At 55.4% G+C, this 23,041-nt stretch overlaps 24 non-coding genes across 24 annotated transcripts; all 24 read right to left on the reverse strand.

Annotated features, from left to right (window-relative positions):
- Positions 1-388: 388 nt before the first annotated feature.
- Positions 389-507, reverse strand: LOC126214427 (5S ribosomal RNA). Its single transcript, XR_007541887.1, has one exon. It is a non-coding gene; the product is annotated as a 5S ribosomal RNA (ribosomal RNA).
- An 857-nt stretch (positions 508-1,364) lies between these two features.
- Positions 1,365-1,482, reverse strand: LOC126214471 (5S ribosomal RNA). Its single transcript, XR_007541926.1, has one exon. It is a non-coding gene; the product is annotated as a 5S ribosomal RNA (ribosomal RNA).
- Positions 1,483-2,320: 838 nt separating this feature from the next.
- Positions 2,321-2,440, reverse strand: LOC126214469 (5S ribosomal RNA). Its single transcript, XR_007541925.1, has one exon. It is a non-coding gene; the product is annotated as a 5S ribosomal RNA (ribosomal RNA).
- Positions 2,441-3,279: 839 nt separating this feature from the next.
- Positions 3,280-3,397, reverse strand: LOC126213801 (5S ribosomal RNA). Its single transcript, XR_007541447.1, has one exon. It is a non-coding gene; the product is annotated as a 5S ribosomal RNA (ribosomal RNA).
- An 840-nt stretch (positions 3,398-4,237) lies between these two features.
- On the reverse strand, positions 4,238-4,356 carry LOC126214221 (5S ribosomal RNA). Its single transcript, XR_007541700.1, has one exon. It is a non-coding gene; the product is annotated as a 5S ribosomal RNA (ribosomal RNA).
- An 838-nt stretch (positions 4,357-5,194) lies between these two features.
- LOC126214222 (5S ribosomal RNA) lies at positions 5,195-5,313 on the reverse strand. Its single transcript, XR_007541701.1, has one exon. It is a non-coding gene; the product is annotated as a 5S ribosomal RNA (ribosomal RNA).
- Positions 5,314-6,152: 839 nt separating this feature from the next.
- Positions 6,153-6,271, reverse strand: LOC126214223 (5S ribosomal RNA). The gene has a single exon (XR_007541702.1). It is a non-coding gene; the product is annotated as a 5S ribosomal RNA (ribosomal RNA).
- Positions 6,272-7,109: 838 nt separating this feature from the next.
- On the reverse strand, positions 7,110-7,228 carry LOC126214224 (5S ribosomal RNA). Its single transcript, XR_007541703.1, has one exon. It is a non-coding gene; the product is annotated as a 5S ribosomal RNA (ribosomal RNA).
- Positions 7,229-8,066: 838 nt separating this feature from the next.
- Positions 8,067-8,185, reverse strand: LOC126214225 (5S ribosomal RNA). Its single transcript, XR_007541704.1, has one exon. It is a non-coding gene; the product is annotated as a 5S ribosomal RNA (ribosomal RNA).
- An 840-nt stretch (positions 8,186-9,025) lies between these two features.
- Positions 9,026-9,144, reverse strand: LOC126214226 (5S ribosomal RNA). Its single transcript, XR_007541705.1, has one exon. It is a non-coding gene; the product is annotated as a 5S ribosomal RNA (ribosomal RNA).
- Positions 9,145-9,977: 833 nt separating this feature from the next.
- On the reverse strand, positions 9,978-10,096 carry LOC126214440 (5S ribosomal RNA). The gene has a single exon (XR_007541898.1). It is a non-coding gene; the product is annotated as a 5S ribosomal RNA (ribosomal RNA).
- An 868-nt stretch (positions 10,097-10,964) lies between these two features.
- Positions 10,965-11,083, reverse strand: LOC126214228 (5S ribosomal RNA). Its single transcript, XR_007541706.1, has one exon. It is a non-coding gene; the product is annotated as a 5S ribosomal RNA (ribosomal RNA).
- Positions 11,084-11,916: 833 nt separating this feature from the next.
- On the reverse strand, positions 11,917-12,035 carry LOC126214453 (5S ribosomal RNA). Its single transcript, XR_007541910.1, has one exon. It is a non-coding gene; the product is annotated as a 5S ribosomal RNA (ribosomal RNA).
- Positions 12,036-12,892: 857 nt separating this feature from the next.
- On the reverse strand, positions 12,893-13,011 carry LOC126214229 (5S ribosomal RNA). The gene has a single exon (XR_007541707.1). It is a non-coding gene; the product is annotated as a 5S ribosomal RNA (ribosomal RNA).
- Positions 13,012-13,849: 838 nt separating this feature from the next.
- LOC126214230 (5S ribosomal RNA) lies at positions 13,850-13,968 on the reverse strand. Its single transcript, XR_007541708.1, has one exon. It is a non-coding gene; the product is annotated as a 5S ribosomal RNA (ribosomal RNA).
- Positions 13,969-14,808: 840 nt separating this feature from the next.
- LOC126214231 (5S ribosomal RNA) lies at positions 14,809-14,927 on the reverse strand. Its single transcript, XR_007541709.1, has one exon. It is a non-coding gene; the product is annotated as a 5S ribosomal RNA (ribosomal RNA).
- An 839-nt stretch (positions 14,928-15,766) lies between these two features.
- LOC126214233 (5S ribosomal RNA) lies at positions 15,767-15,885 on the reverse strand. The gene has a single exon (XR_007541711.1). It is a non-coding gene; the product is annotated as a 5S ribosomal RNA (ribosomal RNA).
- An 838-nt stretch (positions 15,886-16,723) lies between these two features.
- On the reverse strand, positions 16,724-16,842 carry LOC126214234 (5S ribosomal RNA). The gene has a single exon (XR_007541712.1). It is a non-coding gene; the product is annotated as a 5S ribosomal RNA (ribosomal RNA).
- An 839-nt stretch (positions 16,843-17,681) lies between these two features.
- On the reverse strand, positions 17,682-17,800 carry LOC126214235 (5S ribosomal RNA). Its single transcript, XR_007541713.1, has one exon. It is a non-coding gene; the product is annotated as a 5S ribosomal RNA (ribosomal RNA).
- An 838-nt stretch (positions 17,801-18,638) lies between these two features.
- On the reverse strand, positions 18,639-18,757 carry LOC126214236 (5S ribosomal RNA). Its single transcript, XR_007541714.1, has one exon. It is a non-coding gene; the product is annotated as a 5S ribosomal RNA (ribosomal RNA).
- An 838-nt stretch (positions 18,758-19,595) lies between these two features.
- On the reverse strand, positions 19,596-19,714 carry LOC126214237 (5S ribosomal RNA). The gene has a single exon (XR_007541715.1). It is a non-coding gene; the product is annotated as a 5S ribosomal RNA (ribosomal RNA).
- An 840-nt stretch (positions 19,715-20,554) lies between these two features.
- LOC126214239 (5S ribosomal RNA) lies at positions 20,555-20,673 on the reverse strand. The gene has a single exon (XR_007541716.1). It is a non-coding gene; the product is annotated as a 5S ribosomal RNA (ribosomal RNA).
- Positions 20,674-21,506: 833 nt separating this feature from the next.
- Positions 21,507-21,625, reverse strand: LOC126214465 (5S ribosomal RNA). Its single transcript, XR_007541921.1, has one exon. It is a non-coding gene; the product is annotated as a 5S ribosomal RNA (ribosomal RNA).
- Positions 21,626-22,493: 868 nt separating this feature from the next.
- On the reverse strand, positions 22,494-22,612 carry LOC126214240 (5S ribosomal RNA). The gene has a single exon (XR_007541717.1). It is a non-coding gene; the product is annotated as a 5S ribosomal RNA (ribosomal RNA).
- Positions 22,613-23,041: the final 429 nt, after the last annotated feature.

Here is a 23,041-nt window from a genome sequence, read left to right on the forward strand (position 1 = left end):
CTGCCGCTCGCTGCCGCTCGGGTCGTGGTCCATATGACAGCGCAAGCACGACAAACGTCTGCGGGACGAGACGAGACGAGACGAGACGACTAAGGAATAAATTCGTGATTACAAATCAAATTTCGAACTCTACACTCCTACACAACAATAGGCGGTGACGGATTTCAGAAATCACCTGCCGATTCGTACTGTTTTGTCGTTTTCAAAGTTTTCTTGGCAAACTTGCTTAGCAAATTCTCCCTCAAACTGAGTTAATTACTGCATTTTCGTACCATTGCAGTAGTTTAAAATGCTTAAGGAAGCATCTTTGTCACAACAGAAAGGTGGTTTGAAAATTGGGCTGGTAGGGGTAGCGACATAAAACAAAAAAAAAAAAAAAAAGGAAGGGAGCCAACAGCACCCGGGTTTCCCAGGTGGTCACCCATCCAAGTACTAACCGGGCCCAATGATGCTTAACTTCGGTGATCGGACGAGAACCGGTGTATTCATCATGGTATGGCCGTTGGCACTCACGTAACGTAGGAGCACGGCAGAATTCGCGTTCGGCTTTTCTCCCAACACACAAAATGTTAGTTTTCGGCCGCATTTGACGAAAGCACTTCCTTCCGCAACAGCCAGTTCCTCGAGGACGGCGCGGGGGGCGCGCCCGGCGTCCCAGCAGAGCGACGGCCGAATTAGCGGGCGCACCGCCGCGTGTGTGAGACGCACTGCTGCTCGTTGCACCTCCTGTCATTCGCAGGGCGCGTGCAGCCTTCGACACTAGCGGAGGGCGCATCTTGTCCCTGGTGTCCAGCGGAGGGCCTGTGCGGGGTGTGGCAGTGTCGTGCTGGAGGGCGCCACTGGTAGCGATGTGGGCTTCCTCGCCTCGCCTCGCCTCGCCTCGCCTCGCCTCGCCTCGCCCCACGCCGGGTGTGTGCGTAGTTTGCAGTGCATTCGCACCATTCCTATCCCTGTCCCCGTCCCGACTTGTCCCGACTTTGCTCGACTGCCGCTCGCTGCCGCTCGGGTCGTGGTCCATATGACAGCGCAAGCACGACAAACGTCTGCGGGACGAGACGAGACGAGACGACTAAGGGACAGATTCGTGATTACAAATCAAGTTTGGAACTCTACACTCCTACACAACAATAGGCGGTGACGTATTTCAGAAATCACCTGCCGATTCGTACCGTTTTGTCGTTTTCAAAGGCTTCCTGGCAAACTTGGTTAGCACATTCTCCCTCAAACTGAGTTAATTACTGCATTTTCGTACCATTGCAGTAGTATAAAAGGCTTAAGGAAGCATCTTTGTCACAACAGAAAGGTGGTTTGAAAATTGGGCTGGTAGGGGTAGCGACATAAAACAAAAAAAAAAAAAGGAAGGAAGCCAACAGCACCCGGGTTTCCCAGGCGGTCACCCATCCAAGTACTAACCGGGCCCAATGATGCTTAACTTCGGTGATCGGACGAGAACCGGTGTATCATCATGGTATGGCCGTTGGCACTCACGTAACGTAGGAGCACGGCAGAATTCGCGTTCGGCTTTTCTCCCAACACACAAAATGTTAGTTTTCGGCCGCATTTGACGAAAGCACTTCCTTCCGCAACAGCCAGTTCCTCGAGGACGGCGCGGGGGGCGCGCCCGGCGTCCCAGCAGAGCGACGGCCGAATTAGCGGGCGCACCGCCGCGTGTGTGAGACGCACTGCTGCTCGTTGCACCTCCGCGTGCAGCCTTCGACACTAGCGGAGGACGCATCTTGTCACCTGGTGTCCAGCGGACGGCCTGTGCGGGGTGTGGCAGTGTCGTGCTGGAGGGCGCCACTGGTAGCGATGTGGGCTTCCTCGCCTCGCCTCGCCTCGCCTCGCCTCGCCTCGCCTCACACACCGGGTGTGTGCGTAGTTTGCAGTGCATTCACACCATTCCTATCCCTGTCCCCGTCCCGACTTGTCCCGACTTTGCTCGACTGCCGCTCGCTGCCGCTCGGGTCGTGGTCCATATGACAGCGCAAGCACGACAAACGTCTGCGGGACGAGACGAGACGAGACGACTAAGGGACAGATTCGTGATTACAAATCAAGTTTGGAACTCTACACTCCTACACAACAATAGGCGGTGACGTATTTCAGAAATCACCTGCCGATTCGTACCGTTTTGTCGTTTTCAAAGGCTTCCTGGCAAACTTGGTTAGCACATTCTCCCTCAAACTGAGTTAATTACTGCATTTTCGTACCATTGCAGTAGTATAAAAGGCTTAAGGAAGCATCTTTGTCACAACAGAAAGGTGGTTTGAAAATTGGGCTGGTAGGGGTAGCGACATAAAACAAAAAAAAAAAAGAAGGAAGCCAACAGCACCCGGGTTTCCCAGGGCGGTCACCCATCCAAGTACTAACCGGGCCCAATGATGCTTAACTTCGGTGATCGGACGAGAACCGGTGTATTCATCATGGTATGGCCGTTGGCACTCACGTAACGTAGGAGCACGGCAGAATTCGCGTTCGGCTTTTCTCCCAACACACAAAATGTTAGTTTTCGGCCGCATTTGACGAAAGCACTTCCTTCCGCAACAGCCAGTTCCTCGAGGACGGCGCGGGGGGCGCGCCCGGCGTCCCAGCAGAGCGACGGCCGAATTAGCGGGCGCACCGCCGCGTGTGTGAGACGCACTGCTGCTCGTTGCACCTCCGCGTGCAGCCTTCGACACTAGCGGAGGACGCATCTTGTCCCTGGTGTCCAGCGGACGGCCTGTGCGGGGTGTGGCAGTGTCGTGCTGGAGGGCGCCACTGGTAGCGATGTGGGCTTCCTCGCCTCGCCTCGCCTCGCCTCGCCTCGCCTCGCCTCACACACCGGGTGTGTGCGTAGTTTGCAGTGCATTCACACCATTCCTATCCCTGTCCCCGTCCCGACTTGTCCCGACTTTGCTCGACTGCCGCTCGCTGCCGCTCGGGTCGTGGTCCATATGACAGCGCAAGCACGACAAACGTCTGCGGGACGAGACGAGACGAGACGACTAAGGGACAGATTCGTGATTACAAATCAAGTTTGGAACTCTACACTCCTACACAACAATAGGCGGTGACGTATTTCAGAAATCACCTGCCGATTCGTACCGTTTTGTCGTTTTCAAAGGCTTCCTGGCAAACTTGGTTAGCACATTCTCCCTCAAACTGAGTTAATTACTGCATTTTCGTACCATTGCAGTAGTATAAAAGGCTTAAGGAAGCATCTTTGTCACAACAGAAAGGTGGTTTGAAAATTGGGCTGGTAGGGGTAGCGACATAAAACAAAAAAAAAAAAAGGAAGGAAGCCAACAGCACCCGGTTTCCCAGGCGGTCACCCATCCAAGTACTAACCGGGCCCAATGATGCTTAACTTCGGTGATCGGACGAGAACCGGTGTATTCATCATGGTATGGCCGTTGGCACTCACGTAACGTAGGAAGCACGGCAGAATTCGCGTTCGGCTTTTCTCCAACACACAAAATGTTAGTTTTCGGCCGCATTTGACGAAAGCACTTCCTTCCGCAACAGCCAGTTCCTCGAGGACGGCGCGGGGGGCGCGCCCGGCGTCCCAGCAGAGCGACGGCCGAATTAGCGGGCGCACCGCCGCGTGTGTGAGACGCACTGCTGCTCGTTGCACCTCCGCGTGCAGCCTTCGACACTAGCGGAGGACGCATCTTGTCCCTGGTGTCCAGCGGACGGCCTGTGCGGGGGTGTGGCAGTGTCGTGCTGGAGGGCGCCACTGGTAGCGATGTGGGCTTCCTCGCCTCGCCTCGCCTCGCCTCGCCTCGCCTCGCCTCACACACCGGGTGTGTGCGTAGTTTGCAGTGCATTCACACCATTCCTATCCCTGTCCCCGTCCCGACTTGTCCCGACTTTGCTCGACTGCCGCTCGCTGCCGCTCGGGTCGTGGTCCATATGACAGCGCAAGCACGACAAACGTCTGCGGGACGAGACGAGACGAGACGACTAAGGGACAGATTCGTGATTACAAATCAAGTTTGGAACTCTACACTCCTACACAACAATAGGCGGTGACGTATTTCAGAAATCACCTGCCGATTCGTACCGTTTTGTCGTTTTCAAAGGCTTCCTGGCAAACTTGGTTAGCACATTCTCCCTCAAACTGAGTTAATTACTGCATTTTCGTACCATTGCAGTAGTATAAAAGGCTTAAGGAAGCATCTTTGTCACAACAGAAAGGTGGTTTGAAAATTGGGCTGGTAGGGGTAGCGACATAAAACAAAAAAAAAAAAAGGAAGGAAGCCAACAGCACCCGGGTTTCCCAGGCGGTCACCCATCCAAGTACTAACCGGGCCCAATGATGCTTAACTTCGGTGATCGGACGAGAACCGGTGTATTCATCATGGTATGGCCGTTGGCACTCACGTAACGTAGGAGCACGGCAGAATTCGCGTTCGGCTTTTCTCCCAACACACAAAATGTTAGTTTTCGGCCGCATTTGACGAAAGCACTTCCTTCCGCAACAGCCAGTTCCTCGAGGACGGCGCGGGGGGCGCGCCCGGCGTCCCAGCAGAGCGACGGCCGAATTAGCGGGCGCACCGCCGCGTGTGTGAGACGCACTGCTGCTCGTTGCACCTCCGCGTGCAGCCTTCGACACTAGCGGAGGACGCATCTTGTCCCTGGTGTCCAGCGGACGGCCTGTGCGGGGTGTGGCAGTGTCGTGCTGGAGGGCGCCACTGGTAGCGATGTGGGCTTCCTCGCCTCGCCTCGCCTCGCCTCGCCTCGCCTCGCCTCACACACCGGGTGTGTGCGTAGTTTGCAGTGCATTCACACCATTCCTATCCCTGTCCCCGTCCCGACTTGTCCCGACTTTGCTCGACTGCCGCTCGCTGCCGCTCGGGTCGTGGTCCATATGACAGCGCAAGCACGACAAACGTCTGCGGGACGAGACGAGACGAGACGACTAAGGGACAGATTCGTGATTACAAATCAAGTTTGGAACTCTACACTCCTACACAACAATAGGCGGTGACGTATTTCAGAAATCACCTGCCGATTCGTACCGTTTTGTCGTTTTCAAAGGCTTCCTGGCAAACTTGGTTAGCACATTCTCCCTCAAACTGAGTTAATTACTGCATTTTCGTACCATTGCAGTAGTATAAAAGGCTTAAGGAAGCATCTTTGTCACAACAGAAAGGTGGTTTGAAAATTGGGCTGGTAGGGGTAGCGACATAAAACAAAAAAAAAAAAGGAAGGAAGCCAACAGCACCCGGGTTTCCCAGGCGGTCACCCATCCAAGTACTAACCGGGCCCAATGATGCTTAACTTCGGTGATCGGACGAGAACCGGTGTATTCATCATGGTATGGCCGTTGGCACTCACGTAACGTAGGAGCACGGCAGAATTCGCGTTCGGCTTTTCTCCCAACACACAAAATGTTAGTTTTCGGCCGCATTTGACGAAAGCACTTCCTTCCGCAACAGCCAGTTCCTCGAGGACGGCGCGGGGGGCGCGCCCGGCGTCCCAGCAGAGCGACGGCCGAATTAGCGGGCGCACCGCCGCGTGTGTGAGACGCACTGCTGCTCGTTGCACCTCCGCGTGCAGCCTTCGACACTAGCGGAGGACGCATCTTGTCCCTGGTGTCCAGCGGACGGCCTGTGCGGGGTGTGGCAGTGTCGTGCTGGAGGGCGCCACTGGTAGCGATGTGGGCTTCCTCGCCTCGCCTCGCCTCGCCTCGCCTCGCCTCGCCTCACACACCGGGTGTGTGCGTAGTTTGCAGTGCATTCACACCATTCCTATCCCTGTCCCCGTCCCGACTTGTCCCGACTTTGCTCGACTGCCGCTCGCTGCCGCTCGGGTCGTGGTCCATATGACAGCGCAAGCACGACAAACGTCTGCGGGACGAGACGAGACGAGACGACTAAGGGACAGATTCGTGATTACAAATCAAGTTTGGAACTCTACACTCCTACACAACAATAGGCGGTGACGTATTTCAGAAATCACCTGCCGATTCGTACCGTTTTGTCGTTTTCAAAGGCTTCCTGGCAAACTTGGTTAGCACATTCTCCCTCAAACTGAGTTAATTACTGCATTTTCGTACCATTGCAGTAGTATAAAAGGCTTAAGGAAGCATCTTTGTCACAACAGAAAGGTGGTTTGAAAATTGGGCTGGTAGGGGTAGCGACATAAAACAAAAAAAAAAAAAGGAAGGAAGCCAACAGCACCCGGGTTTCCCAGGCGGTCACCCATCCAAGTACTAACCGGGCCCAATGATGCTTAACTTCGGTGATCGGACGAGAACCGGTGTATTCATCATGGTATGGCCGTTGGCACTCACGTAACGTAGGAGCACGGCAGAATTCGCGTTCGGCTTTTCTCCCAACACACAAAATGTTAGTTTTCGGCCGCATTTGACGAAAGCACTTCCTTCCGCAACAGCCAGTTCCTCGAGGACGGCGCGGGGGGCGCGCCCGGCGTCCCAGCAGAGCGACGGCCGAATTAGCGGGCGCACCGCCGCGTGTGTGAGACGCACTGCTGCTCGTTGCACCTCCGCGTGCAGCCTTCGACACTAGCGGAGGACGCATCTTGTCCCTGGTGTCCAGCGGACGGCCTGTGCGGGGTGTGGCAGTGTCGTGCTGGAGGGCGCCACTGGTAGCGATGTGGGCTTCCTCGCCTCGCCTCGCCTCGCCTCGCCTCGCCTCGCCTCACACACCGGGTGTGTGCGTAGTTTGCAGTGCATTCACACCATTCCTATCCCTGTCCCCGTCCCGACTTGTCCCGACTTTGCTCGACTGCCGCTCGCTGCCGCTCGGGTCGTGGTCCATATGACAGCGCAAGCACGACAAACGTCTGCGGGACGAGACGAGACGAGACGACTAAGGGACAGATTCGTGATTACAAATCAAGTTTGGAACTCTACACTCCTACACAACAATAGGCGGTGACGTATTTCAGAAATCACCTGCCGATTCGTACCGTTTTGTCGTTTTCAAAGGCTTCCTGGCAAACTTGGTTAGCACATTCTCCCTCAAACTGAGTTAATTACTGCATTTTCGTACCATTGCAGTAGTATAAAAGGCTTAAGGAAGCATCTTTGTCACAACAGAAAGGTGGTTTGAAAATTGGGCTGGTAGGGGTAGCGACATAAAACAAAAAAAAAAAAGGAAGGAAGCCAACAGCACCCGGGTTTCCCAGGCGGTCACCCATCCAAGTACTAACCGGGCCCAATGATGCTTAACTTCGGTGATCGGACGAGAACCGGTGTATTCATCATGGTATGGCCGTTGGCACTCACGTAACGTAGGAGCACGGCAGAATTCGCGTTCGGCTTTTCTCCCAACACACAAAATGTTAGTTTTCGGCCGCATTTGACGAAAGCACTTCCTTCCGCAACAGCCAGTTCCTCGAGGACGGCGCGGGGGGCGCGCCCGGCGTCCCAGCAGAGCGACGGCCGAATTAGCGGGCGCACCGCCGCGTGTGTGAGACGCACTGCTGCTCGTTGCACCTCCGCGTGCAGCCTTCGACACTAGCGGAGGACGCATCTTGTCCCTGGTGTCCAGCGGACGGCCTGTGCGGGGTGTGGCAGTGTCGTGCTGGAGGGCGCCACTGGTAGCGATGTGGGCTTCCTCGCCTCGCCTCGCCTCGCCTCGCCTCGCCTCGCCTCACACACCGGGTGTGTGCGTAGTTTGCAGTGCATTCACACCATTCCTATCCCTGTCCCCGTCCCGACTTGTCCCGACTTTGCTCGACTGCCGCTCGCTGCCGCTCGGGTCGTGGTCCATATGACAGCGCAAGCACGACAAACGTCTGCGGGACGAGACGAGACGAGACGACTAAGGGACAGATTCGTGATTACAAATCAAGTTTGGAACTCTACACTCCTACACAACAATAGGCGGTGACGTATTTCAGAAATCACCTGCCGATTCGTACCGTTTTGTCGTTTTCAAAGGCTTCCTGGCAAACTTGGTTAGCACATTCTCCCTCAAACTGAGTTAATTACTGCATTTTCGTACCATTGCAGTAGTATAAAAGGCTTAAGGAAGCATCTTTGTCACAACAGAAAGGTGGTTTGAAAATTGGGCTGGTAGGGGTAGCGACATAAAACAAAAAAAAAAAAGGAAGGAAGCCAACAGCACCCGGGTTTCCCAGGCGGTCACCCATCCAAGTACTAACCGGGCCCAATGATGCTTAACTTCGGTGATCGGACGAGAACCGGTGTATTCATCATGGTATGGCCGTTGGCACTCACGTAACGTAGGAGCACGGCAGAATTCGCGTTCGGCTTTTCTCCCAACACACAAAATGTTAGTTTTCGGCCGCATTTGACGAAAGCACTTCCTTCCGCAACAGCCAGTTCCTCGAGGACGGCGCGGGGGGCGCGCCCGGCGTCCCAGCAGAGCGACGGCCGAATTAGCGGGCGCACCGCCGCGTGTGTGAGACGCACTGCTGCTCGTTGCACCTCCGCGTGCAGCCTTCGACACTAGCGGAGGACGCATCTTGTCCCTGGTGTCCAGCGGACGGCCTGTGCGGGGTGTGGCAGTGTCGTGCTGGAGGGCGCCACTGGTAGCGATGTGGGCTTCCTCGCCTCGCCTCGCCTCGCCTCGCCTCGCCTCGCCTCACACACCGGGTGTGTGCGTAGTTTGCAGTGCATTCACACCATTCCTATCCCTGTCCCCGTCCCGACTTGTCCCGACTTTGCTCGACTGCCGCTCGCTGCCGCTCGGGTCGTGGTCCATATGACAGCGCAAGCACGACAAACGTCTGCGGGACGAGACGAGACGAGACGACTAAGGGACAGATTCGTGATTACAAATCAAGTTTGGAACTCTACACTCCTACACAACAATAGGCGGTGACGTATTTCAGAAATCACCTGCCGATTCGTACCGTTTTGTCGTTTTCAAAGGCTTCCTGGCAAACTTGGTTAGCACATTCTCCCTCAAACTGAGTTAATTACTGCATTTTCGTACCATTGCAGTAGTATAAAAGGCTTAAGGAAGCATCTTTGTCACAACAGAAAGGTGGTTTGAAAATTGGGCTGGTAGGGGTAGCGACATAAAACAAAAAAAAAAAAAAGGAAGGAAGCCAACAGCACCCGGGTTTCCCAGGCGGTCACCCATCCAAGTACTAACCGGGCCCAATGATGCTTAACTTCGGTGATCGGACGAGAACCGGTGTATTCATCATGGTATGGCCGTTGGCACTCACGTAACGTAGGAGCACGGCAGAATTCGCGTTCGGCTTTTCTCCCAACACACAAAATGTTAGTTTTCGGCCGCATTTGACGAAAGCACTTCCTTCCGCAACAGCCAGTTCCTCGAGGACGGCGCGGGGGGCGCGCCCGGCGTCCCAGCAGAGCGACGGCCGAATTAGCGGGCGCACCGCCGCGTGTGTGAGACGCACTGCTGCTCGTTGCACCTCCGCGTGCAGCCTTCGACACTAGCGGAGGACGCATCTTGTCCCTGGTGTCCAGCGGACGGCCTGTGCGGGGTGTGGCAGTGTCGTGCTGGAGGGCGCCACTGGTAGCGATGTGGGCTTCCTCGCCTCGCCTCGCCTCGCCTCACACACCGGGTGTGTGCGTAGTTTGCAGTGCATTCACACCAGTCCTATCCCTGTCCCCGTCCCGACTTGTCCCGACTTTGCTCGACTGCCGCTCGCTGCCGCTCGGGTCGTGGTCCATATGACAGCGCAAGCACGACAAACGTCTGCGGGACGAGACGAGACGAGACGAGACGACTAAGGAATAAATTCGTGATTACAAATCAAATTTCGAACTCTACACTCCTACACAACAATAGGCGGTGACGGATTTCAGAAATCACCTGCCGATTCGTACTGTTTTGTCGTTTTCAAAGTTTTCTTGGCAAACTTGCTTAGCAAATTCTCCCTCAAACTGAGTTAATTACTGCATTTTCGTACCATTGCAGTAGTTTAAAATGCTTAAGGAAGCATCTTTGTCACAACAGAAAGGTGGTTTGAAAATTGGGCTGGTAGGGGTAGCGACATAAAACAAAAAAAAAAAAAAAAAGGAAGGGAGCCAACAGCACCCGGGTTTCCCAGGTGGTCACCCATCCAAGTACTAACCGGGCCCAATGATGCTTAACTTCGGTGATCGGACGAGAACCGGTGTATTCATCATGGTATGGCCGTTGGCACTCACGTAACGTAGGAGCACGGCAGAATTCGCGTTCGGCTTTTCTCCCAACACACAAAATGTTAGTTTTCGGCCGCATTTGACGAAAGCACTTCCTTCCGCAACAGCCAGTTCCTCGAGGACGGCGCGGGGGGCGCGCCCGGCGTCCCAGCAGAGCGACGGCCGAATTAGCGGGCGCACCGCCGCGTGTGTGAGACGCACTGCTGCTCGTTGCACCTCCTGTCATTCGCAGGGCGCGTGCAGCCTTCGACACTAGCGGAGGGCGCATCTTGTCCCTGGTGTCCAGCGGAGGGCCTGTGCGGGGTGTGGCAGTGTCGTGCTGGAGGGCGCCACTGGTAGCGATGTGGGCTTCCTCGCCTCGCCTCGCCTCGCCTCGCCTCGCCTCGCCTCGCCTCGCCTCGCCCCACGCCGGGTGTGTGCGTAGTTTGCAGTGCATTCGCACCATTCCTATCCCTGTCCCCGTCCCGACTTGTCCCGACTTTGCTCGACTGCCGCTCGCTGCCGCTCGGGTCGTGGTCCATATGACAGCGCAAGCACGACAAACGTCTGCGGGACGAGACGAGACGAGACGACTAAGGGACAGATTCGTGATTACAAATCAAGTTTGGAACTCTACACTCCTACACAACAATAGGCGGTGACGTATTTCAGAAATCACCTGCCGATTCGTACCGTTTTGTCGTTTTCAAAGGCTTCCTGGCAAACTTGGTTAGCACATTCTCCCTCAAACTGAGTTAATTACTGCATTTTCGTACCATTGCAGTAGTATAAAAGGCTTAAGGAAGCATCTTTGTCACAACAGAAAGGTGGTTTGAAAATTGGGCTGGTAGGGGTAGCGACATAAAACAAAAAAAAAAAAAAGGAAGGAAGCCAACAGCACCCGGGTTTCCCAGGCGGTCACCCATCCAAGTACTAACCGGGCCCAATGATGCTTAACTTCGGTGATCGGACGAGAACCGGTGTATTCATCATGGTATGGCCGTTGGCACTCACGTAACGTAGGAGCACGGCAGAATTCGCGTTCGGCTTTTCTCCCAACACACAAAATGTTAGTTTTCGGCCGCATTTGACGAAAGCACTTCCTTCCGCAACAGCCAGTTCCTCGAGGACGGCGCGGGGGGCGCGCCCGGCGTCCCAGCAGAGCGACGGCCGAATTAGCGGGCGCACCGCCGCGTGTGTGAGACGCACTGCTGCTCGTTGCACCTCCGCGTGCAGCCTTCGACACTAGCGGAGGACGCATCTTGTCCCTGGTGTCCAGCGGACGGCCTGTGCGGGGTGTGGCAGTGTCGTGCTGGAGGGCGCCACTGGTAGCGATGTGGGCTTCCTCGCCTCGCCTCGCCTCGCCTCACACACCGGGTGTGTGCGTAGTTTGCAGTGCATTCACACCAGTCCTATCCCTGTCCCCGTCCCGACTTGTCCCGACTTTGCTCGACTGCCGCTCGCTGCCGCTCGGGTCGTGGTCCATATGACAGCGCAAGCACGACAAACGTCTGCGGGACGAGACGAGACGAGACGAGACGACTAAGGAATAAATTCGTGATTACAAATCAAATTTCGAACTCTACACTCCTACACAACAATAGGCGGTGACGGATTTCAGAAATCACCTGCCGATTCGTACTGTTTTGTCGTTTTCAAAGTTTTCTTGGCAAACTTGCTTAGCAAATTCTCCCTCAAACTGAGTTAATTACTGCATTTTCGTACCATTGCAGTAGTTTAAAATGCTTAAGGAAGCATCTTTGTCACAACAGAAAGGTGGTTTGAAAATTGGGCTGGTAGGGGTAGCGACATAAAACAAAAAAAAAAAAAAAAAGGAAGGGAGCCAACAGCACCCGGGTTTCCCAGGTGGTCACCCATCCAAGTACTAACCGGGCCCAATGATGCTTAACTTCGGTGATCGGACGAGAACCGGTGTATTCATCATGGTATGGCCGTTGGCACTCACGTAACGTAGGAGCACGGCAGAATTCGCGTTCGGCTTTTCTCCCAACACACAAAATGTTAGTTTTCGGCCGCATTTGACGAAAGCACTTCCTTCCGCAACAGCCAGTTCCTCGAGGACGGCGCGGGGGGCGCGCCCGGCGTCCCAGCAGAGCGACGGCCGAATTAGCGGGCGCACCGCCGCGTGTGTGAGACGCACTGCTGCTCGTTGCACCTCCTGTCATTCGCAGGGCGCGTGCAGCCTTCGACACTAGCGGAGGGCGCATCTTGTCCCTGGTGTCCAGCGGAGGGCCTGTGCGGGGTGTGGCAGTGTCGTGCTGGAGGGCGCCACTGGTAGCGATGTGGGCTTCCTCGCCTCGCCTCGCCTCGCCTCGCCTCGCCTCGCCTCGCCCCACGCCGGGTGTGTGCGTAGTTTGCAGTGCATTCGCACCATTCCTATCCCTGTCCCCGTCCCGACTTGTCCCGACTTTGCTCGACTGCCGCTCGCTGCCGCTCGGGTCGTGGTCCATATGACAGCGCAAGCACGACAAACGTCTGCGGGACGAGACGAGACGAGACGACTAAGGGACAGATTCGTGATTACAAATCAAGTTTGGAACTCTACACTCCTACACAACAATAGGCGGTGACGTATTTCAGAAATCACCTGCCGATTCGTACCGTTTTGTCGTTTTCAAAGGCTTCCTGGCAAACTTGGTTAGCACATTCTCCCTCAAACTGAGTTAATTACTGCATTTTCGTACCATTGCAGTAGTATAAAAGGCTTAAGGAAGCATCTTTGTCACAACAGAAAGGTGGTTTGAAAATTGGGCTGGTAGGGGTAGCGACATAAAACAAAAAAAAAAAAAGGAAGGAAGCCAACAGCACCCGGGTTTCCCAGGCGGTCACCCATCCAAGTACTAACCGGGCCCAATGATGCTTAACTTCGGTGATCGGACGAGAACCGGTGTATTCATCATGGTATGGCCGTTGGCACTCACGTAACGTAGGAGCACGGCAGAATTCGCGTTCGGCTTTTCTCCCAACACACAAAATGTTAGTTTTCGGCCGCATTTGACGAAAGCACTTCCTTCCGCAACAGCCAGTTCCTCGAGGACGGCGCGGGGGGCGCGCCCGGCGTCCCAGCAGAGCGACGGCCGAATTAGCGGGCGCACCGCCGCGTGTGTGAGACGCACTGCTGCTCGTTGCACCTCCGCGTGCAGCCTTCGACACTAGCGGAGGACGCATCTTGTCCCTGGTGTCCAGCGGACGGCCTGTGCGGGGTGTGGCAGTGTCGTGCTGGAGGGCGCCACTGGTAGCGATGTGGGCTTCCTCGCCTCGCCTCGCCTCGCCTCGCCTCGCCTCGCCTCACACACCGGGTGTGTGCGTAGTTTGCAGTGCATTCACACCATTCCTATCCCTGTCCCCGTCCCGACTTGTCCCGACTTTGCTCGACTGCCGCTCGCTGCCGCTCGGGTCGTGGTCCATATGACAGCGCAAGCACGACAAACGTCTGCGGGACGAGACGAGACGAGACGACTAAGGGACAGATTCGTGATTACAAATCAAGTTTGGAACTCTACACTCCTACACAACAATAGGCGGTGACGTATTTCAGAAATCACCTGCCGATTCGTACCGTTTTGTCGTTTTCAAAGGCTTCCTGGCAAACTTGGTTAGCACATTCTCCCTCAAACTGAGTTAATTACTGCATTTTCGTACCATTGCAGTAGTATAAAAGGCTTAAGGAAGCATCTTTGTCACAACAGAAAGGTGGTTTGAAAATTGGGCTGGTAGGGGTAGCGACATAAAACAAAAAAAAAAAAGGAAGGAAGCCAACAGCACCCGGGTTTCCCAGGCGGTCACCCATCCAAGTACTAACCGGGCCCAATGATGCTTAACTTCGGTGATCGGACGAGAACCGGTGTATTCATCATGGTATGGCCGTTGGCACTCACGTAACGTAGGAGCACGGCAGAATTCGCGTTCGGCTTTTCTCCCAACACACAAAATGTTAGTTTTCGGCCGCATTTGACGAAAGCACTTCCTTCCGCAACAGCCAGTTCCTCGAGGACGGCGCGGGGGGCGCGCCCGGCGTCCCAGCAGAGCGACGGCCGAATTAGCGGGCGCACCGCCGCGTGTGTGAGACGCACTGCTGCTCGTTGCACCTCCGCGTGCAGCCTTCGACACTAGCGGAGGACGCATCTTGTCCCTGGTGTCCAGCGGACGGCCTGTGCGGGGTGTGGCAGTGTCGTGCTGGAGGGCGCCACTGGTAGCGATGTGGGCTTCCTCGCCTCGCCTCGCCTCGCCTCGCCTCGCCTCGCCTCACACACCGGGTGTGTGCGTAGTTTGCAGTGCATTCACACCATTCCTATCCCTGTCCCCGTCCCGACTTGTCCCGACTTTGCTCGACTGCCGCTCGCTGCCGCTCGGGTCGTGGTCCATATGACAGCGCAAGCACGACAAACGTCTGCGGGACGAGACGAGACGAGACGACTAAGGGACAGATTCGTGATTACAAATCAAGTTTGGAACTCTACACTCCTACACAACAATAGGCGGTGACGTATTTCAGAAATCACCTGCCGATTCGTACCGTTTTGTCGTTTTCAAAGGCTTCCTGGCAAACTTGGTTAGCACATTCTCCCTCAAACTGAGTTAATTACTGCATTTTCGTACCATTGCAGTAGTATAAAAGGCTTAAGGAAGCATCTTTGTCACAACAGAAAGGTGGTTTGAAAATTGGGCTGGTAGGGGTAGCGACATAAAACAAAAAAAAAAAAAAGGAAGGAAGCCAACAGCACCCGGGTTTCCCAGGCGGTCACCCATCCAAGTACTAACCGGGCCCAATGATGCTTAACTTCGGTGATCGGACGAGAACCGGTGTATTCATCATGGTATGGCCGTTGGCACTCACGTAACGTAGGAGCACGGCAGAATTCGCGTTCGGCTTTTCTCCCAACACACAAAATGTTAGTTTTCGGCCGCATTTGACGAAAGCACTTCCTTCCGCAACAGCCAGTTCCTCGAGGACGGCGCGGGGGGCGCGCCCGGCGTCCCAGCAGAGCGACGGCCGAATTAGCGGGCGCACCGCCGCGTGTGTGAGACGCACTGCTGCTCGTTGCACCTCCGCGTGCAGCCTTCGACACTAGCGGAGGACGCATCTTGTCCCTGGTGTCCAGCGGACGGCCTGTGCGGGGTGTGGCAGTGTCGTGCTGGAGGGCGCCACTGGTAGCGATGTGGGCTTCCTCGCCTCGCCTCGCCTCGCCTCGCCTCGCCTCGCCTCACACACCGGGTGTGTGCGTAGTTTGCAGTGCATTCACACCATTCCTATCCCTGTCCCCGTCCCGACTTGTCCCGACTTTGCTCGACTGCCGCTCGCTGCCGCTCGGGTCGTGGTCCATATGACAGCGCAAGCACGACAAACGTCTGCGGGACGAGACGAGACGAGACGACTAAGGGACAGATTCGTGATTACAAATCAAGTTTGGAACTCTACACTCCTACACAACAATAGGCGGTGACGTATTTCAGAAATCACCTGCCGATTCGTACCGTTTTGTCGTTTTCAAAGGCTTCCTGGCAAACTTGGTTAGCACATTCTCCCTCAAACTGAGTTAATTACTGCATTTTCGTACCATTGCAGTAGTATAAAAGGCTTAAGGAAGCATCTTTGTCACAACAGAAAGGTGGTTTGAAAATTGGGCTGGTAGGGGTAGCGACATAAAACAAAAAAAAAAAAAGGAAGGAAGCCAACAGCACCCGGGTTTCCCAGGCGGTCACCCATCCAAGTACTAACCGGGCCCAATGATGCTTAACTTCGGTGATCGGACGAGAACCGGTGTATTCATCATGGTATGGCCGTTGGCACTCACGTAACGTAGGAGCACGGCAGAATTCGCGTTCGGCTTTTCTCCCAACACACAAAATGTTAGTTTTCGGCCGCATTTGACGAAAGCACTTCCTTCCGCAACAGCCAGTTCCTCGAGGACGGCGCGGGGGGCGCGCCCGGCGTCCCAGCAGAGCGACGGCCGAATTAGCGGGCGCACCGCCGCGTGTGTGAGACGCACTGCTGCTCGTTGCACCTCCGCGTGCAGCCTTCGACACTAGCGGAGGACGCATCTTGTCCCTGGTGTCCAGCGGACGGCCTGTGCGGGGTGTGGCAGTGTCGTGCTGGAGGGCGCCACTGGTAGCGATGTGGGCTTCCTCGCCTCGCCTCGCCTCGCCTCGCCTCGCCTCGCCTCACACACCGGGTGTGTGCGTAGTTTGCAGTGCATTCACACCATTCCTATCCCTGTCCCCGTCCCGACTTGTCCCGACTTTGCTCGACTGCCGCTCGCTGCCGCTCGGGTCGTGGTCCATATGACAGCGCAAGCACGACAAACGTCTGCGGGACGAGACGAGACGAGACGACTAAGGGACAGATTCGTGATTACAAATCAAGTTTGGAACTCTACACTCCTACACAACAATAGGCGGTGACGTATTTCAGAAATCACCTGCCGATTCGTACCGTTTTGTCGTTTTCAAAGGCTTCCTGGCAAACTTGGTTAGCACATTCTCCCTCAAACTGAGTTAATTACTGCATTTTCGTACCATTGCAGTAGTATAAAAGGCTTAAGGAAGCATCTTTGTCACAACAGAAAGGTGGTTTGAAAATTGGGCTGGTAGGGGTAGCGACATAAAACAAAAAAAAAAAAGGAAGGAAGCCAACAGCACCCGGGTTTCCCAGGCGGTCACCCATCCAAGTACTAACCGGGCCCAATGATGCTTAACTTCGGTGATCGGACGAGAACCGGTGTATTCATCATGGTATGGCCGTTGGCACTCACGTAACGTAGGAGCACGGCAGAATTCGCGTTCGGCTTTTCTCCCAACACACAAAATGTTAGTTTTCGGCCGCATTTGACGAAAGCACTTCCTTCCGCAACAGCCAGTTCCTCGAGGACGGCGCGGGGGGCGCGCCCGGCGTCCCAGCAGAGCGACGGCCGAATTAGCGGGCGCACCGCCGCGTGTGTGAGACGCACTGCTGCTCGTTGCACCTCCGCGTGCAGCCTTCGACACTAGCGGAGGACGCATCTTGTCCCTGGTGTCCAGCGGACGGCCTGTGCGGGGTGTGGCAGTGTCGTGCTGGAGGGCGCCACTGGTAGCGATGTGGGCTTCCTCGCCTCGCCTCGCCTCGCCTCGCCTCGCCTCGCCTCACACACCGGGTGTGTGCGTAGTTTGCAGTGCATTCACACCATTCCTATCCCTGTCCCCGTCCCGACTTGTCCCGACTTTGCTCGACTGCCGCTCGCTGCCGCTCGGGTCGTGGTCCATATGACAGCGCAAGCACGACAAACGTCTGCGGGACGAGACGAGACGAGACGACTAAGGGACAGATTCGTGATTACAAATCAAGTTTGGAACTCTACACTCCTACACAACAATAGGCGGTGACGTATTTCAGAAATCACCTGCCGATTCGTACCGTTTTGTCGTTTTCAAAGGCTTCCTGGCAAACTTGGTTAGCACATTCTCCCTCAAACTGAGTTAATTACTGCATTTTCGTACCATTGCAGTAGTATAAAAGGCTTAAGGAAGCATCTTTGTCACAACAGAAAGGTGGTTTGAAAATTGGGCTGGTAGGGGTAGCGACATAAAACAAAAAAAAAAAAAGGAAGGAAGCCAACAGCACCCGGGTTTCCCAGGCGGTCACCCATCCAAGTACTAACCGGGCCCAATGATGCTTAACTTCGGTGATCGGACGAGAACCGGTGTATTCATCATGGTATGGCCGTTGGCACTCACGTAACGTAGGAGCACGGCAGAATTCGCGTTCGGCTTTTCTCCCAACACACAAAATGTTAGTTTTCGGCCGCATTTGACGAAAGCACTTCCTTCCGCAACAGCCAGTTCCTCGAGGACGGCGCGGGGGGCGCGCCCGGCGTCCCAGCAGAGCGACGGCCGAATTAGCGGGCGCACCGCCGCGTGTGTGAGACGCACTGCTGCTCGTTGCACCTCCGCGTGCAGCCTTCGACACTAGCGGAGGACGCATCTTGTCCCTGGTGTCCAGCGGACGGCCTGTGCGGGGTGTGGCAGTGTCGTGCTGGAGGGCGCCACTGGTAGCGATGTGGGCTTCCTCGCCTCGCCTCGCCTCGCCTCGCCTCGCCTCGCCTCACACACCGGGTGTGTGCGTAGTTTGCAGTGCATTCACACCATTCCTATCCCTGTCCCCGTCCCGACTTGTCCCGACTTTGCTCGACTGCCGCTCGCTGCCGCTCGGGTCGTGGTCCATATGACAGCGCAAGCACGACAAACGTCTGCGGGACGAGACGAGACGAGACGACTAAGGGACAGATTCGTGATTACAAATCAAGTTTGGAACTCTACACTCCTACACAACAATAGGCGGTGACGTATTTCAGAAATCACCTGCCGATTCGTACCGTTTTGTCGTTTTCAAAGGCTTCCTGGCAAACTTGGTTAGCACATTCTCCCTCAAACTGAGTTAATTACTGCATTTTCGTACCATTGCAGTAGTATAAAAGGCTTAAGGAAGCATCTTTGTCACAACAGAAAGGTGGTTTGAAAATTGGGCTGGTAGGGGTAGCGACATAAAACAAAAAAAAAAAAGGAAGGAAGCCAACAGCACCCGGGTTTCCCAGGCGGTCACCCATCCAAGTACTAACCGGGCCCAATGATGCTTAACTTCGGTGATCGGACGAGAACCGGTGTATTCATCATGGTATGGCCGTTGGCACTCACGTAACGTAGGAGCACGGCAGAATTCGCGTTCGGCTTTTCTCCCAACACACAAAATGTTAGTTTTCGGCCGCATTTGACGAAAGCACTTCCTTCCGCAACAGCCAGTTCCTCGAGGACGGCGCGGGGGGCGCGCCCGGCGTCCCAGCAGAGCGACGGCCGAATTAGCGGGCGCACCGCCGCGTGTGTGAGACGCACTGCTGCTCGTTGCACCTCCGCGTGCAGCCTTCGACACTAGCGGAGGACGCATCTTGTCCCTGGTGTCCAGCGGACGGCCTGTGCGGGGTGTGGCAGTGTCGTGCTGGAGGGCGCCACTGGTAGCGATGTGGGCTTCCTCGCCTCGCCTCGCCTCGCCTCGCCTCGCCTCGCCTCACACACCGGGTGTGTGCGTAGTTTGCAGTGCATTCACACCATTCCTATCCCTGTCCCCGTCCCGACTTGTCCCGACTTTGCTCGACTGCCGCTCGCTGCCGCTCGGGTCGTGGTCCATATGACAGCGCAAGCACGACAAACGTCTGCGGGACGAGACGAGACGAGACGACTAAGGGACAGATTCGTGATTACAAATCAAGTTTGGAACTCTACACTCCTACACAACAATAGGCGGTGACGTATTTCAGAAATCACCTGCCGATTCGTACCGTTTTGTCGTTTTCAAAGGCTTCCTGGCAAACTTGGTTAGCACATTCTCCCTCAAACTGAGTTAATTACTGCATTTTCGTACCATTGCAGTAGTATAAAAGGCTTAAGGAAGCATCTTTGTCACAACAGAAAGGTGGTTTGAAAATTGGGCTGGTAGGGGTAGCGACATAAAACAAAAAAAAAAAAGGAAGGAAGCCAACAGCACCCGGGTTTCCCAGGCGGTCACCCATCCAAGTACTAACCGGGCCCAATGATGCTTAACTTCGGTGATCGGACGAGAACCGGTGTATTCATCATGGTATGGCCGTTGGCACTCACGTAACGTAGGAGCACGGCAGAATTCGCGTTCGGCTTTTCTCCCAACACACAAAATGTTAGTTTTCGGCCGCATTTGACGAAAGCACTTCCTTCCGCAACAGCCAGTTCCTCGAGGACGGCGCGGGGGGCGCGCCCGGCGTCCCAGCAGAGCGACGGCCGAATTAGCGGGCGCACCGCCGCGTGTGTGAGACGCACTGCTGCTCGTTGCACCTCCGCGTGCAGCCTTCGACACTAGCGGAGGACGCATCTTGTCCCTGGTGTCCAGCGGACGGCCTGTGCGGGGTGTGGCAGTGTCGTGCTGGAGGGCGCCACTGGTAGCGATGTGGGCTTCCTCGCCTCGCCTCGCCTCGCCTCGCCTCGCCTCGCCTCACACACCGGGTGTGTGCGTAGTTTGCAGTGCATTCACACCATTCCTATCCCTGTCCCCGTCCCGACTTGTCCCGACTTTGCTCGACTGCCGCTCGCTGCCGCTCGGGTCGTGGTCCATATGACAGCGCAAGCACGACAAACGTCTGCGGGACGAGACGAGACGAGACGACTAAGGGACAGATTCGTGATTACAAATCAAGTTTGGAACTCTACACTCCTACACAACAATAGGCGGTGACGTATTTCAGAAATCACCTGCCGATTCGTACCGTTTTGTCGTTTTCAAAGGCTTCCTGGCAAACTTGGTTAGCACATTCTCCCTCAAACTGAGTTAATTACTGCATTTTCGTACCATTGCAGTAGTATAAAAGGCTTAAGGAAGCATCTTTGTCACAACAGAAAGGTGGTTTGAAAATTGGGCTGGTAGGGGTAGCGACATAAAACAAAAAAAAAAAAAAGGAAGGAAGCCAACAGCACCCGGGTTTCCCAGGCGGTCACCCATCCAAGTACTAACCGGGCCCAATGATGCTTAACTTCGGTGATCGGACGAGAACCGGTGTATTCATCATGGTATGGCCGTTGGCACTCACGTAACGTAGGAGCACGGCAGAATTCGCGTTCGGCTTTTCTCCCAACACACAAAATGTTAGTTTTCGGCCGCATTTGACGAAAGCACTTCCTTCCGCAACAGCCAGTTCCTCGAGGACGGCGCGGGGGGCGCGCCCGGCGTCCCAGCAGAGCGACGGCCGAATTAGCGGGCGCACCGCCGCGTGTGTGAGACGCACTGCTGCTCGTTGCACCTCCGCGTGCAGCCTTCGACACTAGCGGAGGACGCATCTTGTCCCTGGTGTCCAGCGGACGGCCTGTGCGGGGTGTGGCAGTGTCGTGCTGGAGGGCGCCACTGGTAGCGATGTGGGCTTCCTCGCCTCGCCTCGCCTCGCCTCACACACCGGGTGTGTGCGTAGTTTGCAGTGCATTCACACCAGTCCTATCCCTGTCCCCGTCCCGACTTGTCCCGACTTTGCTCGACTGCCGCTCGCTGCCGCTCGGGTCGTGGTCCATATGACAGCGCAAGCACGACAAACGTCTGCGGGACGAGACGAGACGAGACGAGACGACTAAGGAATAAATTCGTGATTACAAATCAAATTTCGAACTCTACACTCCTACACAACAATAGGCGGTGACGGATTTCAGAAATCACCTGCCGATTCGTACTGTTTTGTCGTTTTCAAAGTTTTCTTGGCAAACTTGCTTAGCAAATTCTCCCTCAAACTGAGTTAATTACTGCATTTTCGTACCATTGCAGTAGTTTAAAATGCTTAAGGAAGCATCTTTGTCACAACAGAAAGGTGGTTTGAAAATTGGGCTGGTAGGGGTAGCGACATAAAACAAAAAAAAAAAAAAAAAGGAAGGGAGCCAACAGCACCCGGGTTTCCCAGGTGGTCACCCATCCAAGTACTAACCGGGCCCAATGATGCTTAACTTCGGTGATCGGACGAGAACCGGTGTATTCATCATGGTATGGCCGTTGGCACTCACGTAACGTAGGAGCACGGCAGAATTCGCGTTCGGCTTTTCTCCCAACACACAAAATGTTAGTTTTCGGCCGCATTTGACGAAAGCACTTCCTTCCGCAACAGCCAGTTCCTCGAGGACGGCGCGGGGGGCGCGCCCGGCGTCCCAGCAGAGCGACGGCCGAATTAGCGGGCGCACCGCCGCGTGTGTGAGACGCACTGCTGCTCGTTGCACCTCCTGTCATTCGCAGGGCGCGTGCAGCCTTCGACACTAGCGGAGGGCGCATCTTGTCCCTGGTGTCCAGCGGAGGGCCTGTGCGGGGTGTGGCAGTGTCGTGCTGGAGGGCGCCACTGGTAGCGATGTGGGCTTCCTCGCCTCGCCTCGCCTCGCCTCGCCTCGCCTCGCCTCGCCTCGCCTCGCCCCACGCCGGGTGTGTGCGTAGTTTGCAGTGCATTCGCACCATTCCTATCCCTGTCCCCGTCCCGACTTGTCCCGACTTTGCTCGACTGCCGCTCGCTGCCGCTCGGGTCGTGGTCCATATGACAGCGCAAGCACGACAAACGTCTGCGGGACGAGACGAGACGAGACGACTAAGGGACAGATTCGTGATTACAAATCAAGTTTGGAACTCTACACTCCTACACAACAATAGGCGGTGACGTATTTCAGAAATCACCTGCCGATTCGTACCGTTTTGTCGTTTTCAAAGGCTTCCTGGCAAACTTGGTTAGCACATTCTCCCTCAAACTGAGTTAATTACTGCATTTTCGTACCATTGCAGTAGTATAAAAGGCTTAAGGAAGCATCTTTGTCACAACAGAAAGGTGGTTTGAAAATTGGGCTGGTAGGGGTAGCGACATAAAACAAAAAAAAAAAAAAGGAAGGAAGCCAACAGCACCCGGGTTTCCCAGGCGGTCACCCATCCAAGTACTAACCGGGCCCAATGATGCTTAACTTCGGTGATCGGACGAGAACCGGTGTATTCATCATGGTATGGCCGTTGGCACTCACGTAACGTAGGAGCACGGCAGAATTCGCGTTCGGCTTTTCTCCCAACACACAAAATGTTAGTTTTCGGCCGCATTTGACGAAAGCACTTCCTTCCGCAACAGCCAGTTCCTCGAGGACGGCGCGGGGGGCGCGCCCGGCGTCCCAGCAGAGCGACGGCCGAATTAGCGGGCGCACCGCCGCGTGTGTGAGACGCACTGCTGCTCGTTGCACCTCCGCGTGCAGCCTTCGACACTAGCGGAGGACGCATCTTGTCCCTGGTGTCCAGCGGACGGCCTGTGCGGGGTGTGGCAGTGTCGTGCTGGAGGGCGCCACTGGTAGCGATGTGGGCTTCCTCGCCTCGCCTCGCCTCGCCTCACACACCGGGTGTGTGCGTAGTTTGCAGTGCATTCACACCAGTCCTATCCCTGTCCCCGTCCCGACTTG

This window comes from Schistocerca nitens, chromosome 11 (assembly GCF_023898315.1).
Source record: "Schistocerca nitens isolate TAMUIC-IGC-003100 chromosome 11, iqSchNite1.1, whole genome shotgun sequence".
Taxonomy (NCBI): Eukaryota; Metazoa; Arthropoda; class Insecta; order Orthoptera; family Acrididae; genus Schistocerca; species Schistocerca nitens.